Genomic DNA, 6,327 nt, shown 5'->3' with positions numbered 1-6,327 from the left:
GAAAAAACGAAAAAACCATCTATACAGAGCCATAAGTATGAGCCCATATAAATGACAAGAAATATGAATATTATGCAGTAAACAAGGTCTACATATAGACAGAAACCAGTATTATAACTGTCCATGTTGAAGAGGTAGCATGTGAAACAAATCCAGCTGTCTGGATTTGTCTTATGACGAATCCAGTTGTCTGTTTTGCTAGATTTATCAGACGAAACACATCGCATGATTCGGAACCAGGTGTCCTCAATTGAGACCTCCTGACCAGCACGATGATGGGTACGGATACAGCATGGCACGGCAATAAGAGCGACTGCCATTTTCATGTACCTTTCAGTGGACTTGGGAGCGCCGAAAGAGCACGGATGCTGATCAAATTCTTTTTGATCGCAGAGGTCGGTACCGAAAATTCATTTTCATCAGAGACAATGATGTGATATTGACGGTGCTTCCAAGTCTACAATATCTTGTTATTTTGTGAGACTGTTTTAATGTTGTGCGTTTGCTATTACTAAATCCGGAGGTGTGAAACGAAACACCAGTCCGGACTCTGATTCAGATGATTGTTCGCAACGGGACATAATGAGACACATTCTAAAAAAGCAAAAAGGGAACAAACAAAACATTGAAGCAACTGTCTTCAAACTTTAAGCAGGTAGAAACCATAGTTGCAGATATGCAGGAAACATTATTGGTAATTGAGAGTGAACTATGGCAAGAATATGAAGAAAAGATAGTACATTATGAGGAATCTTGTACATCTGCAGAAGCTTAAATCAAGCTTCTAGAGTCATAGGTTCACGACTTAAAAAATAAAAGCAGCCGAAATAACCTAGTAATTTACGGAATAAATGAGGCCTTTGACGGAGATGCCAAAACGCTCAAAGGGAAAGTGCAAGATGATATATTGAAAAATATTCTAGGATTAAAAGTTTCCTCCATAGAACAAGTTCACAGAATCGGCCACAAGCAAAGCAATAGGACACAGCCCGTTATCATTAGACTATTTAACTTTACCGAGAAACATAAAATTTTGTCGAGTTGCTTCAAGCTGAAAAACACCCCGATTTTAATATCCCAGGCTGTTACAAAGAAGATACGCGATAGACGTGCTAAACTATGGCATTCTGCAGTAAATGACAGAGCAAAGGGGGCAAAAGTGTCATTGGCATTTGACAAACTGAAAATAAACAACAAAACGTTTATCTGGAGTGAATATGAGGGTCAAAGATTCGAACAAAACCAACACTTTTCCCATGTGTTGACCCGACAACTGATAACAACAGGTGACAACAAAGTGCCAAAACCGTCAGAGCTTTATGGATGAATGCTCACAGTGCAGGAAATAAGCTCAGCCTGCTAGAATGCACAGTTGCAGCCCTTCAACCTTACGTTATAGTTATCACCGGATCTTGGCTTCATGAAGTTACCCAGGATTGAGAAGTATTACTGTCGTATTATTGACTGATCCGAAAAAACACAGAATCACGTGGTGAAGGAGTGCTTGTTGCGATTAAAGCAAACCCTAAATTCATCATTCCAGATGGCGTACATAGTCATGAAAGTGTCTAGTGTAAACTTACCTTTCACGGAACAAGTATATTACTGGGCGGAGTGCACCAACCTCCAAATGCTACGACCTTTATGTCATGCATGATTACATAGCACAGCACACCAATTCACATTCTAATATTACCATCACAGGTGATTTCAATTCACCCGGAATTAAATGGACTAACCGTTCGCATGTAAATACCGACACAAGTGCTGAATAATTGTAGTATATGTCATTTTCTTTCTCTCTAGATCAATTAGTTTCTGAAACGACCAGAATAGTTGGCTCCTCATGTTTTCTTCTCGATCCGATATATGTTGGCAGTCTATTTTATGATAATACTGTGAAAGGGGTATTTCAGACCACGAAATCATCGTATTCTACTGCCCTATTTCAGGCAACAGTGAACACGTGAATTTGTCAATAACTGTCAGCAAAGATTACTCTCAAATGAAAATGCCATCTCGCATTATTTAGGCACCTGTTTTCCACAGTTTTTGTTGATAAAAGTTGTAAATGCGTTATGGTTACGTTTTAAGCAAACTGTATATTTTTGGGAAGAAAACGACATTCTGTCCCGGGAAACATGCGTTAATAGAGAAAACTTTCGAGTTTCGCACATAATCATTCACCTAAAAAGGAAAACTAAAAAGGAACGCAAGAATAAAAACACATGTGGTCTACAAGAACTTGCGTGCACACTACAAGATAAGATTCAAGCAGCCAAGGAACATTTTCTTACGCTCAATCTGCCTTCTTACATGACGGAAAAACCGCAAACCTTTTGGCGCTATCTCTCGAAGGAGCTACATACTGTACCTCAGATTACTGTTGCAAACGAAACTATTGTACAGCCTGACGTCATAGCAAATAGGTTTAATGCGTTTTTTCAATCGGTATTTACCAGAAATGCATCTAACGACCCCCTGCCCCATTATCAATGCAACAATCCAATGCCAGAAATAGACATCACTCAAGAAGGAATTTATCGCCTCCTACAAAAACTGCATGTAAAAAAACCTCGTGGTCCCGACCTTATGCCTTTTTGCAGAAAAGCGCAGATTGCATGTCAAGTTATTTGTACGTAATTTACAAGCGATCATTGGAAACAATGGTAATACTGAACGACTTGTGAAAATAGTACCTGCGCATAAATCTGGCTCTAAACAGAAAGTTAATAGTTACAGGCCAGTTTCATTAACATGTGCGTACTGTAAATTGTTTGAAAATACTATTTATAAGGCCATCATATTACATTTAGAGCATAACAGCTTACTATACAACCAGCAGCATGGTTTCTGTTCAGGACTGCCAACTATCACCAAACTATTTGAGATAAGTCATAATATAGCTGAATGATAACAGCCAAATTGATGCAAGTTTTTTAGATTTCCTCAAAAGCATTTAATTTTGTCCCCCATGCAGGCCTAGTTACTAAATTGCCATTGGTATACACAAAAAAGCAGTTTCATGAATAAAGAGCTACATTCAAAACAGGATGCAGTGCACAGCAGGGAATAATTGTGTGTCTGATTACCTTGACGTTTATTTTGGTGTGCCGGAGGCTCGGTGCTTGTGCCACTAATATTCCTGATCTACATCATTGATATTCAATCATGCATTTATCCACATGCTCAGATGCAATTATTTGCTGATGATTGCATAGTTTACAGAACAACAAATAGCAGGGACGACCAAATAGAATTACTATTTCCTTAGCTTCTATACAAATCTGGTGCTACAAATGGGAAATGAAACTAAATACAACTAAAACAGCTAGTATTCCCTTTACGCATAAACAAAAACCTCTTTAGTATCAGTAATTGATTGATAAATGGGGGGTTAAACGACCCAAAACCACCATATGATTATAAGAGACGCTCTTCAGTATCAGTATACTATCAACGACGTGCCGCTGAAGAAACGTGACGAAGTCAAATATCTTGGGGTAACGAAGAAATTAAACTGGGAATGTTATATAAATAACGTATTGTAACCGACTTGTAAAAGGCAGAGAAGAGAAAGAGAGGAAGACGAAGAGTCTTGGCATGATCACAGTGCGCTGCTGCGAAGGACCATCGCTCACCTCCTGTAAATAAAACCATTTCATCACAGCTCGCTCTGATGAAATGGCTCAAAAGGCTCTAAGCAAGCTGCATTTGTTGAGAAAAAACTACAAACGCACCTTTCAGCATTAAACGTAACACTCATTAGACCAGCTTTAGAGTATGCGGACATAATATGGTCTCCACACCAAAAATATTTAGCCAATAAATTGGAACACATACAGAACCTGGCATTGCGGTTTATATATTCAAAGTATTCCTGACAAACATCCATTATGAACTTGAGGGTCAGGGCTGATATCCAACCACTTGTACAACGCAGACTGGTTTCTACACTAAAATTTTTATACCTCCTTTATCAAGAATCTTATCGAATACCCGAAGCGACATACATTCATACGCAATTCAGGCATTCAACTCGGACAAATCATAACAAAAAAAATGCGCCAACAACCCTGTCATACTAACACTTTCAAATATTCTTAATTTCCTCTAACCATTTCCCATTGGAATGTGCTGCCTGCCGATACTGTAAACTGCTCCATTGTCGAAGAATTCATTAGCAGCATTCAGAATTTAGATTTCAAATGATAAAATAGTTGGTATCATTAGTATTTCACATGCTACCTTTTCAACATTGACAGTTATAATACTGGTTGCTGTTTATATGTAGACCTTGTTTACTGCATAATATTCATATTTCTTGTCATTTATATGGGCTCATGCTTATGGCTCTGTATAGATGGTTTTTTTTTTTTTCAACCTACTCCTGCATCGACCTGAGGAGGACCTGCAGCATTGTGAAATAATAGTAATAATACTAATAATAATAACACGGGGGAGGCGAGCATTTCGGGGGGCTCCAGCTTACTCGTGCCGGTCCTGGCTAGCGTGTTGCTGTTTCGCTATGAATGGCTTAGTAGGCTAGCTGGTGATGCATCATGGAAGGCTACACAGCACACATTGCTGGAGACGAAAGAAGAACACTCAAGGCATGTGCATAGCATCATGTCTTGTGTATTATTCTTTCATTTCCGTCTACGTGTAGCTTCATACTCTTGCAATATTTTTTCCTCCTTTCTTCATTTTTCTATGTCCTTTGGGTATGTCTTTTTTGTGTTTGCTAAATTGTGTGGCAGCTTGGGCTAGTTGGTATGGCATGGCGATAGTTATAGCGCGAGAACAAAACGACGACACAGAGACTTTCTTTCTTTCGACGACACAGAGATACAGAAACGTTCCTTGGCTGCTTGAATCTTATCTTGTAGCGTGCGCGCAAGTTCTTGTCGACCACATGTGTTTTTATTCTTGCATTCCTTTTTAATTTTCTTTTTTAGGTGAATGGTTTTGCGTGAAACCCAAAAGTTTTTTCTATTAACGCATTTTTGCCAGGAGAGAATGTAGTTTTCTTCTCAAAAATATACAGTTTGCTTAAAATGTAACCATCACGTATTTACAACTTGTATCAACGAAAACTGTAGAAAACGAGTGCCTAAATAATGCGAGATGGCATGTTCATTTGATTCAGAGTAATCTTTGATGACAGTTATTGACGAATTTACATGTTCACTGTTGCCTGAAATAGGGCAGTAGAATACGATGATTTTGTGGTCTGAGATACCACTTTCATAGTATTATCATGAAATAGACTGCTGACAAATATCGGATCGAGAAGAGAACATGAGAGGCCAACTATTCTGGTCGTTTCAGAAACTAATTGATCTAGAAAAAAAGGAAATGACATATACTACAATTGTTCAGCACTTGTGTCGGTATTTTCATGCGAACGGTTAGTCCAGTTAATTCCGGGTGAATGGAAATCACCTGTGATGGTAATATTTGAATGTGAATTGGTGTGCTGTGCAATATAACCTTGCATGACATAAAGGTACTCGGTCGTAGCATTTGGAGGTTGGTGCATACCGCCCAGCAATATACTTGTTCCATGAAAGGTAAGTTTACACTAGACGCTTTCATGACTCCTCTCTTCCAGCCCCTCCTCTTCTTTCAGCTTCTGTGGAAGCCGTACTAATGTGGCAGACGAAGGTGTGCTCCCTTCAATTCCAGAGTTGCAAGTGTACCTCATAGATGTAACTATGTAAGAACACCTGAAATTCTGAATGCTAAAAATCTCTGGTGTTCTATTTTACGAACTTTCTACTGGAATTCAGGTCCTATACAGCATTAATTGAGCCTTCACCTCTGTCACATTTTTAATTCATGTTGGAATCGGCGTTTTCTTGAGTCAATATATTAGCAACTGTAGCGAAGCCTGAAAGGCAGCTTTGATGCAAGACGGAAATCTGATTTGAAGCAGATTGAAAATCATGAGGGGCCACTTTCAATTAGATGTTGACTTTATCTTTGGGAAGTTCTACTGATAAGGGAAAAGGTGTGGCAAGTTGGGCAGATTGGAATGGGTAGTGCAGAAGACACAAAAGGTAGAGACGTACACGGCAAAAGCAAGAGCGGAGACTGAAAGGCAGCTTTGCCTCAATGGGATAGTGTAATGAGGTGAAGCGTATTGAAAAGCTGAAGGGTTCATTCATACATTGACCGTCTTTGGAAAGCTCACTCATAGTGGAGACCGAAAGTCAGCTTTGTCGCACTATGAGTGTGATGAGGTGAAGCATGTTAAAAATGTGAACTCGCTTTCAGCCGGACAATAATAGCATTTGTCATTGGGCAGTTCGAATAGTACGAATT

The sequence above is a fragment of the Rhipicephalus microplus genome, chromosome 8 (assembly GCF_043290135.1).
Source record: "Rhipicephalus microplus isolate Deutch F79 chromosome 8, USDA_Rmic, whole genome shotgun sequence".
Lineage (NCBI taxonomy): Eukaryota > Metazoa > Arthropoda > Arachnida > Ixodida > Ixodidae > Rhipicephalus > Rhipicephalus microplus.
The sequence above is the reverse complement of the archived record's forward strand: the minus strand, read 5'-3'. Positions refer to the sequence as shown.